This window comes from Mytilus edulis, chromosome 11, assembly GCF_963676685.1.
Source record: "Mytilus edulis chromosome 11, xbMytEdul2.2, whole genome shotgun sequence".
Taxonomy (NCBI): Eukaryota; Metazoa; Mollusca; class Bivalvia; order Mytilida; family Mytilidae; genus Mytilus; species Mytilus edulis.
In genome coordinates, this window is record NC_092354.1 from 2560072 (window position 1) to 2580173 (window position 20102).

The window sequence follows — 20102 nt, forward strand, 5'->3', positions numbered from 1 at the left end:
AAATCAAATGTTTAAAAAATAATTTTTCGTCAAGAAACAAAATAAAACCTTAACTATCTGATTCAGTTCTGTGTTACGAATAAAATGAGACCCCACTTTATATAATTCTAACAAATATTTGTTGTCCATTAAATCTGTCTGATTAAGAACATGAGTTTGTGTAGATTCTGTATAAAGTTGTGTTTTGTCAGAGTAAGGTCATTATATCTATCATTACCGGGTCTGTAACTTCTAACTGACTTCCCTGAGTGACTAGGAAAGTCACTACCTCCAGGTGTCCTTCTCTAGCCGCATACATTAATGGTGTCAGTCCTCCCTGTAATATCAACATATAACAGACATCAAAACTTGTGTCATAAACTGGACAATGTTGTGTAATAAATATAAACAAAATACATATCACATGAATCAGTGGTCAAAACTGAATAAAATGACCAGTCACACTTTTATTTATATTCTACATAAACAACAAATAAACAACATGTTTTATTGTGAGATGTCAGAACTTCAATCAGAACTGTCAGGTTAAAAAAAATAACTTTTTTTAAGAAACATTAAAACAAGTAATATTTTCTAATTCAGTACGAAGAGACGAGTAAAATAAGACCCCACTTTATATAATTCTGTCAACTATTTGTTATTTTTAAAAGACATTTTACATTAGATCTGTAGAATTAACATTATCTAACTAAAGATGTAAACACAACTCGTTCTCTTTAACTTCTCATTAAAATCAAATGTTTACAAAATAATTTTTTGTCAAGAAACAAAATAAAACCTTTACTATCTGATTCAGTTCTGTGTTACGAATAAAATGAGACCCCACTTTATATAATTCTAACAAATATTTGTTGTCCATTAAACCTGTCTGATTAACAACATGATTTTGTGTAGATTCTGTATAAAGTGGTCTTTGGTCAGAGTAAGGTGATTATATCTATCATTACCAAGGTGGATTTAGCTTCTAACTGACTTCCGTGATTGACTAGGAAAGTCACCACCTCCAGGTGTCCTACCACAGCCGCCCACATTAATGGTGTCCTTCCAACCTGTAATATCAACATATAACAGACATCAAAACTTGTGTCATAAACTGGACAATGTTGTGTAATAAATATAAACAAAATACATATTACATGAATCAGTGGTCAAAACTGAATAAAATGACCAGTCACACTTTTATTTATGTTTATGTAAATAAACAACATGTTTTATTGTGAGATGTCAGAACTTCCATCAGAACTGTCAGGTTAAAAAAAAAACTTTTTTTAAGAAACATTAAAACGAGTTATATTTTCTGACTCAGTACGAAGAGACAAGAAAAATAAGACCCCACTTTATATAATTCTGTCAAGTATTTGTTATTTTTAAAAGATGTTTTACATTAGATCTGTAGAATTAACATTATCTAACTAAAGATGTAAACATAACTTTTTCTCATCAACTTCGCATTAAAATCAGATGTTTACAAAATAATATTTTGTCAGGAAACAAAATAAAACCTTTACTATCTGATTCAGTTCTGTGTTACGAATAAAATGAGACCCCGCTTTATATAATTCTAACAAATATTTGTTGTCCATTAAATCTGTCTGATTAACAATGATTACGTAGAATGATCAAAGTTTGAAAAACAACTTTTTTCAAGAAACATTAAAACGAGTTATATTTTCTGATTCAGTACGAAGAGACAAGAAAAATGAGACCCTACTTTATATAATTCTGTCAAGTATTTGTTATTTTTAAAAGATGTTTTACATTAGATCTGTAGAATTAACATTATCTTACCAAATATGTTAACACAATTTGTTTTCATTAACTTCTCATTAAAATCAAATGTTTACAAAATAATTTTTCGTCAAGAAAATAATAAAACCATAACGATCTGATTCAGTTCTGTGTTACGAATAAAATGAGATCCCACTTTATATAATTCTAACAATAATGTGTGGTCCATTAAACCTGTCTGATTAACAACATCATTTTGTGTAAATTCAAAATAATGATCAAAGCTTAGAAAATATTTAGTGGTATTTCCGTGTAAAATGTTGGCTGCTTCATATCTTATGAGTTGTTGTGTATAAGGGTAATATAGCAATGGTGTGTGTTTGTGGTGAGTATATTAAAATGTAATAGAGCAATGATTGTGTTGAGTATAAGGATAATATAGCAATGGTGTATGTTTGTGGTGAGTATAAGGGTAATATAGCAATGGTGTATGTTTGTGGTGAGTATAAGAGTAATATAGCAATGGTGTATGTTTGTGGTGAGTTTAAGGGTAATATAGCAAAGGTACATGTTTGTGGTGAGTATAAGAGTAATATAGCAATGGTGTATGTTTGTGGTGAGTATAAGGGTAATATAGCAATGGTGTATGTTTGTTGTGAGTATAAGGGTAATATAGCAATGGTGTATGTTGTTGTGAGTATAAGGGTAATATAGCAATGGTGTATGTTTGTGGTGAGTTTAAGGGTAATATAGCAATGGTGTATGTTTGTGGTGAGTATAAGGGTAATATAGCAAAGGTACATGTTTGTGGTGAGTATAAGGGTAATATAGCAATGGTGTATGTTTGTGGTGAGTTTAAGGGTAATATAGCAATGGTGTATGTTTGTGGTGAGTATAAGGGTAATATAGCAATGGTGTATGTTTGTGGTGAGTATAAGAGTAATATAGCAATGGTGTATGTTTGTGGTGAGTTTAAGGGTAATATAGCAAAGGTACATGTTTGTGGTGAGTATAAGGGTAATATAGCAATGGTGTATGTTTGTGGTGAGTATAAGAGTAATATAGCAATAGTATATGTTTGTGCTGAGTATAAGGGTAATATAGCAATGGTGTATGTTTGTGGTGAGTTTAAGGGTAATATAGCAAAGGTGTATGTTTGTGGTGAGTTTAAGGGTAATATAGCAATGGTATATGTTTGTGGTGAGTGTAAGGGTAATATAGTAATCGTGTATGTTTGTGGTGAGTATAAGGGTAATATAGCAATGGTGTATGTTTGTGCTGAGTATAAGGGTAATATAGCAATGGTGTATGTTTGTGCTGAGTATAAGAGTAATATAGCAATGGTGTATGTGTGTGCTGAGTATAAGGGTAATATAGCAATGGTGTATGTTTGTGGTGAGTATAAGGGTAATATAGCAATGGTGTATGTTTGTGGTGAGTGTAAGGGTAATATAGCAATGGTGTCACATGTCATGTTCAGTACAGGAGTGGTAAATGAGTGTTGTATAATCAGGGGTCACATGTCATGTTCAGTACAGGAGTGGTAAATGTATGTTGTATAATCAGGTGTCACATGTCATGTCCAGTACACGAGTAGTAAATGCAGGTTGTATGATCAGTTGTCACAGGTCTTGTTCAGTACAGGAGAGGTAAATGTATGTGATATGATCTGGTGTTAAGTCATGTTCAGTACAAGAGTGGTAAATGAAAGTTGTTTGATCAGGTGTCACATGTCATGTTCAGTACAAGAGTGGTAAAGCATGTTGTATAATCAGGTGTCACATGTCATGTTCAGTACAACAGTGGTAAATGAAAGTTGTATGATCAGGTAGCACATGTCATGTTCAGAACAAGAGTGGTAATGCATGTTGTATGATCAGGTGGCACATGTCATGTTCAGTACAAGAGTGGTAAATAAAAGTGGAATGATCAGGTGTTACATGTCATGTTCAGTACAAGAGTGGTAAATGAAAGTGGTATGATCAGGTGTCACATGTCATGTTCAGTACAAGAGTGGTAAATGCGACACAGGTTATGTTCTTCTCATATATGTTATGATGGTATGATACTAAACCCCTAACGGGAAGGATTGTGCCTGATGTTCATATGATGAAATCATAATCTTTCAGTCAGTTTAATTGAAGTCTGGAGCTGGCATGTCAGTTAACTGCTAGTAGTCTGTTGTTATTTATGTATTATTGGCATTTTGTTTATTTTCTTTGGTTACATCTTCTGACATCAGACTTCTCTTGAACTGAATTTTAATGTGCGTATTGTTATGCGTTTACTTTTCTACATTGGTTAGAGGTATAGGGGGAGGGTTGAGATCTCACAAACATGTTTAACCCCGCCGCAGTTTTGCGCCTGTCCCAAGTCAGGAGCCTCTGGCCTTTGTTAGTCTTGTATTATTTTAATTTTAGTTTCTTGTGTACAATTTGGAAATTAGTATGGCGTTCATTATCACTGGACTAGTATATATTTGTTTAGGGGCCAGCTGAGGGACGCCTCCGGGTGCGGGAATTTCTCGCTAAATTGAAGACCTGTTGGTGACCCTCTGCTGTTGTTTTTTATTTGGTCGGGTTGTTGTCTCTTTGACACATTCCCCATTTCCATTCTCAATTTTATGTTGTATAATCAGGTGTCACATGTCATGTTCAGTACAGGAGTAGTAAATGAATGTTGTATGATCAGGTGTCACATGTCATGTTCAGTACAGGAGTAGTAAATGAATGTTGTATGATCAGGTGTCACATGTCATGTTCAGTACAAAAGGGGTAAAAGAATGTTGTATGATCAGGTGTCACATGTCATGTTTATTACTGGAGTGGTTAACTCAATGTTGTCTGATCAGGTGTCACATGTCATGTTCAGTATAGGAGTAGTAAATGAATGTTGTATGATCAGGGGTTACATGTCATGTTCAGTACAAAAGTGGTAAATGCAGGTTGTATAATCAGGTGTCACATGTCATGTTCAGTACAGGAGTAGTAAATGAATGTTGTATGCTCAGGTGTTACATGTCATGTTCAGTACAAAAGGGGTAAATGAATGTTGTATGATCAGGTGTCACATGTCATATTCAGTACAAGAGTGGTAAATGAATGTTGTATAATCAGGTGTCACATGTCATGTTCAGTACAGGAGTAGTAAATGAATGTTGTATGATCAGGTGTCACATGTCATATTCAGTACAGGATAGGTAAATGCAGGTTGTATAATCAGGTGTCACATGTCATGTTCAGTACAGGAGTAGTAAATGAATGTTGTATGATCAGGTGTTACATGTCATGTTCAGTACAAGAGTGGTAAATGCAGGTTGTATAATCAGGTGTCACATGTCATGTTCAGTACAAAAGGGGTAAAAGAATGTTGTATGATCAGGTGTCACATGTCATGTTTATTACTGGAGTGGTTAACTCAATGTTGTCTGATCAGGTGTCACATGTCATGTTCAGTACAAGAGTGGTAAAGCATGTTGTATGATCAGGTGTCACATGTCATGTTTAGTACTGGAGTGGTTAATGAATGTTGTATAATCAGGTGTCACATGTCATGTTCAGTACAAGAGTGGTAAATGCAGGTTGTATAATCAGGTGTCACATGTCATGTTCAGTACAGGAGTAGTAAATGAATGTTGTATGATCAGGTGTCACATGTCATGTTCAGTACAGGAGTGGTAAATGCAGGTTGTATAATCAGGTGTCACATGTCATGTTCAGTACAGGAGTAGTAAATGAATGTTGTATGATCAGGTGTTACATGTCATGTTCAGTACAAGAGTGGTAAATGCAGGTTGTATAATCAGGTGTCACATGTCATGTTCAGTACAAAAGGGGTAAATGAATGTTGTATGATCAGGTGTCACATGTCATGTTTATTACTGGAGTGGTTAACTCAATGTTGTCTGATCAGGTGTCACATGTCATGTTCAGTACAAGAGTGGTTAAGCATGTTGTATGATCAGGTGTCACATGTCATGTTTAGTACTGGAGTGGTTAATGAATGTTGTATAATCAGGTGTCACATGTCATGTTCAGTACAAGAGTGGTAAATGCAGGTTGTATAATCAGGTGTCACATGTCATGTTCAGTACAGGAGTAGTAAATGAATGTTGTATGATCAGGTGTCACATGTCATGTTCAGTACAGGAGTGGTAAATGCAGGTTGTATAATCAGGTGTCACATGTCATGTTCAGTACAGGAGTAGTAAATGAATGTTGTATGATCAGGTGTTACATGTCATGTTCAGTACAAGAGTGGTAAATGCAGGTTGTATAATCAGGTGTCACATGTCATGTTCAGTACAAAAGGGGTAAATGAATGTTGTATGATCAGGTGTCACATGTAATGTTTATTACTGGAGTGGTTAACTCAATGTTGTCTGATCAGGTGTCACATGTCATGTTCAGTACAAGAGTGGTAAAGCATGTTGTATGATCAGGTGTCACATGTCATGTTTAGTCCTGGAGTGGTTAATGAATGTTGTATAATCAGGTGTCACATGTCATGTTTTAATAGTACTGGAGTGGCAAATGAATGTTGTATGATCAGGTGTCACATGTCAGGTTCAGTACAAGAGTGGTTAATGAATGTTGTATGATCAGGTGTCACATGTTATGTTTAGTACTGGAGTGGTACTAGTAAATGAATGTTGTATGATCAGTTGTCACATGTCATGTTCAGTACAGAAGAGGTAAATGTATGTGGTATGATCTAGTATTACATGTCATGTTCAGTACAGGGGTGGTAAATGTATGTTGTATAATCAGGGGTCACATGTCATGTTCAGTATAGGAGTGGTAAATGTATGTTGTAAAATCAGGGGGTCACATGTTCAGTACATGAGTGGTTAATATATATGTTGTAGAATCAGGTGTCAAATGACATGTTTAGAACAGGAGTGGTCAATGAAAGTTGTATAATCAGGTGTCATGTCTCAAGTCATGGCCAAAGTTATGTTTTTTTGTGTAGAATACTATATATGTTGTAATAAAGTAAATCACACTATTTCAGTTGTATACAGTAAGAAAGTATCAGACAGCAACCCGTTGACATACAAACTGGAGTGGTATTTATCAGTGTAATAAAGTAAATCACAATATTTCAGTTGTATACAGTAAGAAAGTATCAGACAGCAACCTGTTGACATACAAACTGGAGTGGTATTCATCAGTGTAATAAAGTAAATCACAGTATTTCAGTTGTATACAGTAAGAAAGTATCAGACAGCAACCCGTTGACATACAAACTGGAGTGGTATTCATCAGTGTAATAAAGTAAATCACAATATTTCAGTTGTATACAGTAAGGAAGTATCAGACAGCAACCCTTTGACATACACACTGGAGTGGTATTCATCAGTGTAATGAAGTAAATCACAATATTTCAGTTGTATACAGTAAGGAAGTATCAGACAGCAACCCTTTGACATACAAACTGGAGTGGTATTCATCAGTGTAATAAAGTAAATCACAATATTTCAGTTGTATACAGTTATGAAGTATCAGACAGCAACCCTTTATCATACAAACTGGAGTGGTATTCATCAGTGTAATAAAGTAAATCAAAATATATCATAATACTATGTTTCTTAATATTTTGAAGACAAGAGTAATTGCAATAAATAGAATGTACACTGAATCACTGAACACTATCAAGGGCAGTGTTTAACTGATCCACATTATGTGTACTACATAATAAATATCTGTAAATGTGTTAAACATTTTACTTTACTTACAGAATCTCTACATTCCAAACTAGCTCCATTCTTTATACATAATTCTACCTCTTTTAAATTCCCATTCCCTGCAGCTGTAAGAAGTTTCTGTAATCAAAACAAAGCTTTTACATTTTCCTCTAGAACATATAAATATATTATAAATGTAATAATTGAATTTAACAAGCTACATTTTTACAGTTTCAACAGTTTATACCAAATACAGTGATTACCAAGAAGGAGTGAAATTGTTGTCTATAATTTCAGAGTTTTTTTTTTAGAAAAGTCTGTAGACAATTGTATTATGCATCAGTTTTGAGATCAGCCTAAGTTTTTGTTGAGGTTTGTGTTGCTCGGTCTTTAGTTTTTTATGTAATGTTTGGAATATTAAAAGAAGATGTGGTATGATTGCCAATGAGACAATTCTACAAAATAGACCAAATGACACAGAAAATAACAACTATAAGTCACCGTACAGCCTTCAACAATGATCAAAGCCCATATGGCATAGTCAGCTATAAAAGGCCCTGAAATGACTAATGTAGACTGTTGAATTTTGATTGTTTTTTTCATTTTTTTCCATGGCGATGTCAGATTCTCTTCGACTTAAAGAGTTGTGAATGTCCTACGATATCTTACGTTCCTTTTTTTTTTTGTCTCCTGGAATTTCATTGAATTTTGTATATTGAAATTCTGTTCACTGTAGTCATTTTGATTTCTCCTGTTCTCCCCCTGAGAATACTGCACACTGTATCTTTATGTACAGTTTCTAGACAACATAGGTCACATGACATACATGTAATTCAGATGACACTGACTTTTAAGAAGAAAAACTTACCTTATCCCTACTTGCCATTTTATCCTGTAAAAGAAAATGAAATCATTGTATATTTATAAAAATATCATTATCTAATTAGAGGAGTTCAATTCATAAAATTATATGTATAACATTCAGAAAATTCTTCAAACAATTTACCAACATTTGACCAAAGAAACGAGAAAAAAACATAAAATGTCATTTATCATTTATACAATGTCTTTTAAAAATATTTTAAACCAGATGCTCTGCAATTTTGTAATATGGACCATAATTTGCTATTGGGCTCCGTTTCTATAGAAAAGTGATAAAATGTGAATTACTGTAAGAAAAGTTGTAACTACATCTAAAGATGCCATTATTTTTATCAACATACGTGTGCTACTCTTCCCTAGAAAAAAAATTGAAATTAACAAATTTCAAAGATTATACGACCGAATTTGTGTGTCGTTTCTCGCGTTACTTTTCACGTCTGAAGTGCATAACGCTGACTAATTTATAGATAATCGTCACCGGCAAATTCGTGATTTTTGCTTTAAAATAACAAAGAACATCGACCAATAAGAATAGTGAGAAGAAAATGCCGAGAACTATAAGTATTTCTGTAGCAGGTGTAAGAACACTGTCGTTATTTGGGTTTCCCATTTGGTAAAGCACATTTTAGATGGTTTAATCTACTTTGTTGTAAAAGAATTCTTTGCAACAATATGCAAATACGAACTCTCGCGAGATGTTCAAACAGGTAAATCAGAGATGATTTACATTCTTGTTTTTTTCTTCGTAATAATTAAGTTAGAAAATGACGTTATCGTTATGCGTTACATTTCACACGAAACAGAAGTCCATTTATTTATTAAAATTGTTTTTGTCGTTAAGTTCTAATCATTTCCGGTCATACGTGAAACATGTGACTAACACGTGATCACGCCCTTACAGCCGGATATACGAAATACTAGGTCTAAACATTGTATTTGTTTCCAACGGGATGTAAGCAAACATAATCTGTAGGCTTGTTTCGTCTTGTTTAAAAAAGGAAAATACAATTTTCAAAGAGATTGCGCCGGGGGTCTATTATTTTTCCTATGTGCATAATGTTACATAGGATCTTGTGTGAAAATAAATGCCCAATGACTTGACAAAATCGATTTCAGATTTGACCGACGTTTTAACACACTTCGTTTCCCAATAACGATGTAAAGGGTCCTTGGAAAATTCAATCGAAATTACGTCTCCTATCATGGTGCCGATGTTCGTTGGATTGATTTAGCTTCAGCAGTAAATATTACTGGATATTTTAGGTGAATAAAGATAATTTAATAAAAAATACATGTTAATGTACCGTTACACTTGGAATGTACAAAGTTGGTATCTTTGTCACAATTTTTAATTAATTTTTTTTATTCATGTTCTGCAAACACTTATCAGAAACGCAATAAACTTGTCAAAGGAAAAGTAAACTTTTACCATGCATGACTTGAAAGGAAGTACTTTATTGATTTTAGCCCACTAAAGTAGGTTAAAATGTGGAAACCATGTAGATGGTGTACAGGTCACAAATATGACATGGTGCCTATTTTAAAGATGCTAATTCCAAGTTAAAAGTTGTTTTCTTTACTGGATTTAAAGAATTTTACATTACCAATGATTTGGAATAAACTGTATATAACTGGAATTTCAAAACCAAATATAAATACATTTTTTTGGCTAAAACATCAAGATACAACGATTATGGTATCCTGTATCAATGAAGAAAATACGGAAATTCCTGAATAAATTGTACCAATTGTTTTCAAAACAAGCACATATTTAGGAGTTTTATAATACTGTTCATGCTGTTACATTTAAGATGGATTTTAAGAAAAAGTATACTGTTCAGATCATTTTAAGCAGATTTTGCAATAAAATAAAACTAAAAAAATGCTTTCGGTTTCTTATGGTTTCCTGTCGCGTTTAAAAAAAACTTAAATTTAACATTGAAAATAGATTTTAAATATTAACATGAAGCAAGTAACACTAGTAATGGTGTTCATTTATGTCTTTTGAAATATATGGTGCAAAATAAAGAAAATAAAGATTGGTTTCCTGTCTTGTTTCCTGTCACGTAAACGGTGAATCAAAATGTATTAATTTTTTCTCGAAAAACTCAATTGTTCCATTAAAACTATTCTAACATCAACACAACCCACAGAATAAAAGTTAAAGTTTTAGAACTTATAAAAAAGGATACAAAAAGAAACCAAAGGCCGAATACCAAATTACGGTCCATATGTCTTATTTCAAACATTTTGATTGGTCTAACTGTATGCTATTTTGTAATACCAAAGATTTCCTCCTGCCCAGACCGCAATGGGCCGTTGATGTCAAAAAGTATTTTTAGCCAAAAAAGTCATATACAACATTTTAAAAGCCCAGCGACGATATCTAAATTTGAAAAAAATTCTTTAAAGCGTTTTCATGTAAATGAATGGACACTAATTGGCAGCCGCCTGCCCGTACGCCCGCCGTTCATCCCAAAATCAATAACTGATTTTACTTCGAAAATCTGTTTAAAAAGCCATACCGTATAGTCAGCTATAAATGGCCTCAACATGAAAAATATGAAGCAATTCAATTGAGAAAAACTTGCGACTAATTTATAACATGTATAACAAAACTATTTACGAAAAATAAATGTGACAGACAAGAACCAGTGATAGCCACTGACATGCAAGTTCCCGACTCGGAACAGGCACATAAAGCATGAGGTGGGGTTAAACATGTTTGTATACAGGAGTTGTCATTTTATGAAGAATACATTAATTAGTCATTTTAGTGTTGTAATCATGATGTCATATTTAGATTGCCCCAATACTGTTAAATATTGAAATTGATAAAATCTGTATCATCTCCAAATTGATTATCCTCTAACCTTGTCCTTTTATTACATTCCACCATATACAAGTAAATTAGATAAACTTTAAAACAAAGTTACTCTTTTTTAAATAGATGCTGTAAAAATGATGTACACATTTTGCTTACATTTTAGTGTCATTGTTGAAACAATGAAGGGCCATAACTCCTGAACAGCATGAAGAAAATTGGCACTCTTACACTTGACCTCCATTTTGACATGAGACACAACAAAAATGAAAACTTGAAAAGGTTTGGTTAAATGTTTCGCAAGTTATTACACATAAATGTCATAAACAGTAATTTTTCAATCAATCACAAGAACCATAGCATTTAATTCATAATATGAAAATGTTAAAGTTTTGATAGCAACAGTTTGTCGAAATTCGGTTTTTCAGTCAGAAATGTGTTTTTCTTGTTTTTGTAAAATAATGTTAAAAGTAAGAAGATGTGGTATGATTGCTAATGGGACGACTCAGACTCTTCACCAGAGAGTTTTCAATAATATGGGGACGAAGTCCCCAATAACAGTAGAAAATTCAATAAAAAAAAAATACGGGAAAATTTCCCGAATTTTTCATTGTACTAATGAACTCAAAATCGTTCAAATTTTTTTTGTCGTGTTTTGAAATCCCGGACCTGCGCAGAAATGTACAATGTACTTCCTTTTTCCGGTCTCGTTTGTATGAAACTTTGAGTAAAATATATATTTATCAGTCTAGTATAAAATAGGAAGGAACGCGCAATACCAATTTCATTTTTAATAATTCCTTGATATGAAAAAACGTTACCTGATGATAGCGTTTCTTTGTTTACATTGCATATGACGTCATAATTTAAATAACGTCACAACTAAATCCCTAACAACAGAACCAAAATCGGAAACGTTACGGTATTTCCGTTTCTTTTTTTTTAAACAAATATTTAAGTCACAAAAAAATAATTCATACAGACTTCGTCCCCATGTACAGGTAATGCCTGCCTCATATTAAGCAAAACCTTTACCAAACAGCAATCTATAAAAGGCTCCAAAATGACAAATGTAAAACAATTCAAACAAGAAAGGCCATAGAACAGTATTTCATAGTGCATTTCTTTAAGAAAATAAATTCAAATTAAAAAAATCCAACCTGCTGTATCTCAAAAATGACACAGACTGAATCTGAAAATACTGCACGCCTGTATCTTTCTGTAGTTTATAGACAACATGGGTCACATGACATAGGTCACATGACTTTTAAGAAGAAAAACTTACCTCATCCGAACTTGCCATTATTCGTCTGAAAATTTCAGGGCAGATAGATCTTGACCTGATCAACAATTTAACCCATGTCAGATTTGCTCTAAATGCTTTTTATCTCTTTGGTTTTAAAGATATAAGCCAATATATACATTTTACCCCTGTGTTCTATTTTTAGCCATGGTGGCCATCTTGGTTTAATGGCCAGGTCATCGAACACATTTTTTAAACTAGATACCCCAAGGATGATTGTGGCCAAGTGGTTTCAGAGGAGAAGATTTTTGTAAAAGTTTACGGACGACGGACGCCGGACAACGGACGCCAAGTGATGAGAAAAGCTCATTGACCGGACAAGCAATTTTTTGTGTCTTTGTTCACCGTGGACAAGTGAAAAAATGATGCTTGACATTGTTGATTTATATAATCATAAAGAAAAGTCCCCAAAATCCATTCACAAAAGTAGAAAAAATATCAAATAAAAAGACGAAAACAACATGTTTTAGTAAAACTCATCATGATCAAGACAGATTGGTTATCAAACAAAAAATAGGTATGGGGATCCGGGTTTCATTCATATTCTGTGATTTTTTCCAATTGATCCGGGATTGTTGATCAGGTTATCAGGTTATAGCAACGGTACACCAGAAATGGTAATTATTAATTTCAGACTTATTTCTCAAGAATGAAAACTAAATGAACTGTCGAGATGTATTTAAGCATCTTAAGATAGGTCATCGCTCGGAAGTCAAGAATCGGAAATCAGAGATGGCAAAGCGCAAATATCATGAAAATCAAAGAGCAGAATGCTCTGAGGGATATGATTGCCATAGTTTTCATTGACACATGTATAGCAGTTCTGCCAACTTGTCATTAAGCAAATGCGTGAGATTCGGATGACTAATTATCAATATGATTAAATGATTAAACATGTTAAATACCCAATGTGAAATCTGTTGGCCAGAGTTCTGCAATTGTCAATAGGGGATTACACGTGGGCCTTCATCAAACTCTTATTGCAACTTCAGCATGTTATTGTACAGTCTGTCGTCATGGTCTTAATGCCACTTTATATTACATACATTTTTACCCCATCTGCCACCAGTCAATAAGCCTGATCAGAATCTGCAAATAAAGATTTATATAAAATGTTAAACATGTAAATTATCATTGATATGGTCATAATTATAACTGTATACAAAACTTTGAATTTTTGAAATACTAAGGCTTTTCTACCTCAGTAAAAGATTACCTTAGCTGTATTTGGCAAAACTTTTAGGAATTTTTGGTCCTCAATGGTCTTAATCTTCGTACTTTATTTGGCCTTTTTAACTTTTTTTTTATTCGAGTGTCATTGATGAGTCTTTTGTAGACGAAACGCGCGTCTGGCACAAATACAAAATTTCAATCCTGGTATCTTTGACATGTTTGATGAGTTTATTTATAAACAGATGTAAACCTGTAAAAAAAAATCCTGGGTCTAATATTATTAAATGTAATTTCAAGAATGGAATGCCAATAAAATTTGTTGACAATACAGTGAAGGTCATACAGTTCCCTCGTAATTTACTGACAATACAATTAAGGTCATACAGTTCCCTCGTAATTCAGATTTTATAAACAACATTGTGTACTTATCTAATCGAAATTTCTTGATTGCAGGTGTGTACTTATATACTTATATCTAATTCATGTTTCATATTGCTAGAGTAAAGGAGGGGGCTAGATACGGAAAATTCTGTAATTCAAAGAGTGAAGCCTATGGTTCACATACATGTACCTGTCTATTTGTTATATATATTACAGTGTTTTTGTTAAACAACTGATTAACATTGTTATCACAACTAATTCAAATTTTCTGAAGTTAAAAAACAATTACTCCACATCTATGATTAGTGATACATTATTAAAATGTAATAACATATTTATACATGTAGCCTAGATGAAATTTATTTTGATAATCACGTTTATCTAAGGGGACGACCATTTGATATACTAGACGTGCAAAATAAATTGTGTTACCATGGTTACTGACAACGATTTACAACAGCCTGCAAACTGCACAAGCCTTAAAATGGTGGGAAAGAGATTACATAAAGGGATCTCAGGTACAAGGGTTAAAAATGCTAATTAAATATGCAGCTCAACTAGAATTCAAAGGGGGAAAGGCGGAGCTTCAGCCATGGTATAACATATTCATGTTCATGTTATTCCATGACTGAAGCTCCACCTTTTCAGTTTTAAATGTATCCGCCTCTTGAAAACGTACTAAAAGGTTAAGATCATCATTTGTTTTCATTTCATAACACAAAGCAAAAAATTATGTGTACCCAAATCTTAAGAAACCTTTTTCAAACTATATAGGATTGTTACGAATTCCCTTAATTTTGGAAACAATTACATGTACTAAATGTTTCTTCTTTAAGTTGTGAAACTAGAGGCTCTAAAGAGCCTGTGTCGCTCACCTTGGTCTATGTGCATATTAAACAAAGGACAAATGGATTCATGACAAAATTCTATTTTGGTGATGGTGATGTGTTTGAAGTTCTTACTTTACTGAACGATTTTGCTTCTTACAATTATATCTATAATGAACTTTGCCCATTAGTAACAGAGAACTATATTTGGTAAAAATTTACATAAATTTACCAAATTAATGAAAATTGTTAAAAATTGACTATAAAGGACAATAACTCCTTAAGGGGTCAATTGACCATTTAGGTCATGTTGACTTATTTGTAGATCTTACTTTGCTGAACATTATTGCTGTTTACAGTTTATCGCTATCTATAATAGTATTCAAGATAACCAAAAACGGCAAAATTTCTTTAAAAATTACCAATTGGAGGGCAGCAACCCAACAACCAGTTGTCCAATTCATCTGAAAAATTCAGGGCAGATAGATATTGACTTGATTAACAATTTAACTTCTTGTCAGATTTGCTCTAGATGCTTTGGTTTCATAGTTATAAGCCAAAAACTGCATTTTACCCCTATGTTCTATTTTTAGCCGTGGCGGCCATCTTGGTTGAATGGCCAGGTCATCGGACACATTTTTCAAACTAGATACCCCAAGGATGATTGTGGCCTAGTAGTTTCAGTGGAGATTTTGTAAAAGATTACTTAGATTTATGAAAAATGGTTAAAGATTGACTATAAAGGGCAATAACTCCTAAAGGGGTCAACTGACCATTTTGGTCATGTTGACTTATTTGTAGATCTTACTTTGCTGAACATTATTGCTGTTTACAATTTATCTCTATCTATAATAATATTCAAGATAATAACCAAAAACAGCAAAATTTCCTCAAAATTACCAATTCAGGGGCAGCAACCCAACAACCGATTGACCGATTCATCTGAAAATTTCAGGGCAGATAGATCTTGACCTGATAAACATTTTTATCCCATGTCAGATTTCCTCAAAATGCTTTGGTTTTTGAGTTATAAGCCAAAAACTGCATTTTACCCCTATGTTCTATTTTTAGCGGTGGCGGCCATCTTGGTTGGTTGACCAGGTCACGCCACACATTTTTTAAACTAAATACCCCAAAGATGATTGTGGCCAAGTTTGGATTAATTTGGCCCAGTAGTTGCAGAGGAGAAGATTTTTGTAAAAGATTACTTTAATTTACGAAAAATGGTTAAAAATTGACTATAAAGGGCAATAACTCCTAAACGGGTCAACTGACCATTTTGGTCATGTTGACTTATTTGTAGATCTTACTTTGTTGAACATTATTGCTGTTTACAGTTTATCTCTATCTATAATAATATTCAAGATAATAACCAAAAACAGCAAAATTTCCTCAAAATTACCAATTCAGGGGCAGCAACCCAACAACCGATTGACCGATTCATCTGAAAATTTCAGGGCAGATAGATCTTGACCTGATAAACATATTCACCACATGTCAGATTTGCTCTAAATGCTTTGGTTTTTGAGTTATAAGCCAAAAACTGCATTTTACCCCTATGTTCTATTTTTAGCAGTGGCGGCCATCTTGGTTGGTTGACCGGGTCACGCCACACATTTTTTAAACTAGATACCCCAATGATGATTGTGGCCAAGTTTGGTTTGATTTGGCCCAGTAGTTTCAGAGGAGAAGATTTTTGTAAAAGTTAACGACGACGGACGACGACGACGGACGACGGACGACGACGACGGACGCCGGACGCAAAGTGATGGGAATAGCTCACTTGGCCCTTCGGGCCAGGTGAGCTAAAAAATGAAATGTGGAACTATCATTTCCTTTGCAAAGATCCAATTAAATTTCGATTTAAAAAAGGGGGTACCTATATAAAAGGAAATAAATATCGGCTACAAATATCTGAAAAAACATGATTTTTTCGCGATCAATTAGGGGAACGTACACTATCTACGCTCCCTGGATCCGCTACTGTTTAAATAGTGTTTTATCATTAAAATTGTGTTTTAATAAATAATCTAATAATCGAATTAATAGAATAACGGAAGAAAGCAGTATGTACAAAACTAGAAATGTATAAATATGCATTTTTCAATGAGATGAAAATTCTGTAAAATATGATCAATTTGTATGATACTTGAAAACAAAACAAAAAACAATTCTTACCGCCATTAGAATAATTATTTAATCCTTGTCCGACGCTGAAATCCGATATTTGTGTTTACCTCAATCTGAGGACATTATGAAGTTACTTGCGCAAACAACCATACACGGGGCGCAAAACGAAATAAAAATCGGGAAAATCTGACATTTTCTTTCCTTTTTTCAAATTCAGGGGTTCTATTACATGAAATACACAAAAGAGCATACACGAGGCGCAAAAGTGACTTGCGCGAGCTTCCATTTCATTGGATAAAACTGTAACGTGATCAATTTCCAATATTAGTTGAATGTCTTGAAGCTGTCAATCATTTTATTTATATTACAAATTTTATATACCATGTGTCTTACTCATTAACATATTTAAACAAACTCATCCTTCGGATTCGTTTGTTTAAATATGTTAACTCGTAAAAACCATGGTCAGTCAGGGGACTTACTTAAATGAGTGATTTTCTAAATCACTGATTCAAGTAACATTATTTCCTTAACGAATGGAAGTAAGAGTTGTCTTTCTTCAATAATCACCTATTTAAGTAGTACAAAATGATCACTAGAAGAAGTGATTTAATTTTACTGTAGCTTAAAATATAGAATACTAATGATCCAGGGACTAATTATGTTTCTAAACTTATCAGAACCAACATCTGTGTTGTCTAGGATGACCAGGTCATTTCAGGTGATGACCTTGTACTGAATCTAGGATAATGACATAAAAATCACTTGTTTAAGTATCATACCTCAATTTCCTTCCCAAAAATCACTTTTTTAAGTATTATTATTTTAATAACCCCCATTAATTTCAACACCCCCGAACAGTGAAATTTTTATCGCGAACAGTAGAATTTTATTACATAATCTGAAAGATAAAACCTTGAACTTTACAGGAAAAATACTCCCACTGCTGGGAAAAATATGTTAAGAAAGTATCAGTCCATTATGTAAAGCCATTATAACAGCATTTTTTCCAACTAAAATAAAATTTGCAGCTAAATGATAGTATCAAAGGCATAAACCTTGCTACTAAAAGAAGCAAAAAAATCATTTTTTTTCAATTTTACTAATAAAAAGATATTATTTAAATCTATGTGTTAAAAATTTTGGTAAAACTACAAAATCACAATTTGTGACAAAACTTCGAATTTGCTACTTAAATAAGTGATTTAAAAATCACTTATTTCAATAAGTCCCCTGACTGATGGTATATATAGTACTTGTCTTGGGCCTATTAGGGGCCTAAAACTTGACAAATTCTGATAAAACTTGGCATGATTTAAGCTTAGTATATTATAAAACAGTTTACAAAGTTTCAAAGCCATATGATACCAAATAAAAAAAATGTGGCATTTTTTGTAACTGACCTTTGGGTGCTGAATTGTGGCGTTGAATTAGAACAATTTCAACTATCAAATTTGAGCTTCCGATGCAAAGACTTTAAGAGTGAATCTATACTATGAAACGAGAAGACCTCATTTTGTGTGTCGCTTCTCTTCCTTCCACAATAAATTAATCATTATACCTCTGTGTCCTATAGTTACCATACATAGTCGCATTTGTCATCCGTTCTTATGATTATTCAGATTGAGTTAATTTTGGAGAAAAACGACAAAAAAGGAGTCCGGATATGATTCCGTCATCAGACTGACCTTTAGTCATAGATGAGACCCTAGTCTATTTGAGCAATCTTAATTATGATAGTATCAGATTTGAGGTATAATCCACCAATTAATGGTATTGAATTCCTGACCATGCTGACTAGTCCAAATAATTATAACGTCTGGCAAGGCTATTTCAATTTTTTTTTCTGGGACGCCTTCCTATGACATACGTAGGAAGGTGTCCCAGAAAATTCATAGGAAGGTGTCCCAGAAAAAAAATTAAATAGCCTTGCCAGACGTCATAAATCATGTAAATAGGCCAAATAAAAAAGTATGTGTGGTTCCAGTTACATCTGAAAAAAAGTTAGGGTAGATAGGTAGGGATTTTTTTTATTTTATGTTTTTTTTTACATTGAGTCGATGGGTGCAACATTCTGACTTTAACAGTGCTTAATGAAAAATGGCAATAAATCTTTAGGGTAGGCTATTTTTAAGGGAGTTCGCTTCTCAGTTTCAAAGTAATTAACTTTTCAAAAGCTTAGTTTATATTGATCATGTTGATAGGCAGGGATGATTCCAGGTGTTTTCAAATGGGTCCCTTGACTACATCAAATTGGGAATTTTTACCCCAATTGGGAATTTTTTATGCATACAATCAAAAACGAAATAATATCATTTTCCTGGCCTATAAAAACGGAAAATGTATTTTAAGTTTCACCTGTACACTGATTGAAGAAGTTATTGGATTCAGACCAGGGAAGTTGCAAACAAAAAATTCTCTGAAACCGATATTATCAAGATGCTTGATTGACAACATATTTGTAACGTTCGGAGGACGTGTTTTTTCAACAGACTGTCGGCATCCCAATGGGAACAAACTGTGCCCCTCTACTTGCCGACTTGTTTCTTTATTATTATGAGGCTGACTTCATGCAGGAACTTCTTAGGAAAACAGATAAGAAGTTAGCAATATCCTTTAACTCTACTTTCCGCTATATAGATGACGTTCTTTCACTAAACAATTCAAAATTTGGTGACTATGTGGAACGCATCTATCCCATCGAATTGGAGATAAAGGATACTACAGATACAGTTAAGTCGGCTTCATATCTTGACTTACATCTAGAAATTGACAATGAGGGTCGGTTGAAAACAAAACTTTACGACAAAAGACATGATTTCAGCTTTCCAATTGTGAACTTTCCATTTCTAAGTAGCAACATTCCAGCAGCACCTGCATACGGGGTATGTATATCTCCCAATTGATACGATATTCCCGTGCTTGCATTTCCTATCATGATTTTCTTGATAGAGGGTTACTGCTCACAAGGAAGATATTAAACCAAGAGTTCCAAATGGTGAAGTTGAAATCATCCCTTCGTAAATTTTACGGACGCCATCACGAGTTGGTTGACCGTTATGGAATAACCGTTTCACAAATGATATCGGATATGTTCCTTACGTCGTAACTACAATCCCCTTCCTTTTCATGAATGTGACCTACCGAATTAAACTATTTACCGGATTT

General features: G+C 33.5%; 1 protein-coding gene and 1 long non-coding RNA gene across 2 annotated transcripts in view; one reads left to right on the forward strand and one right to left on the reverse strand.

The window, feature by feature from the left end:
- The window catches only part of LOC139493899 (uncharacterized), a 426642-nt gene that overhangs the window by 390176 nt on the left and 16364 nt on the right, over positions 1 to 20102 (forward strand). The window lies entirely within an intron of this gene.
- The window catches only part of LOC139493894 (uncharacterized), a 482493-nt gene that overhangs the window by 66202 nt on the left and 396189 nt on the right, over positions 1 to 20102 (reverse strand). The window lies entirely within an intron of this gene.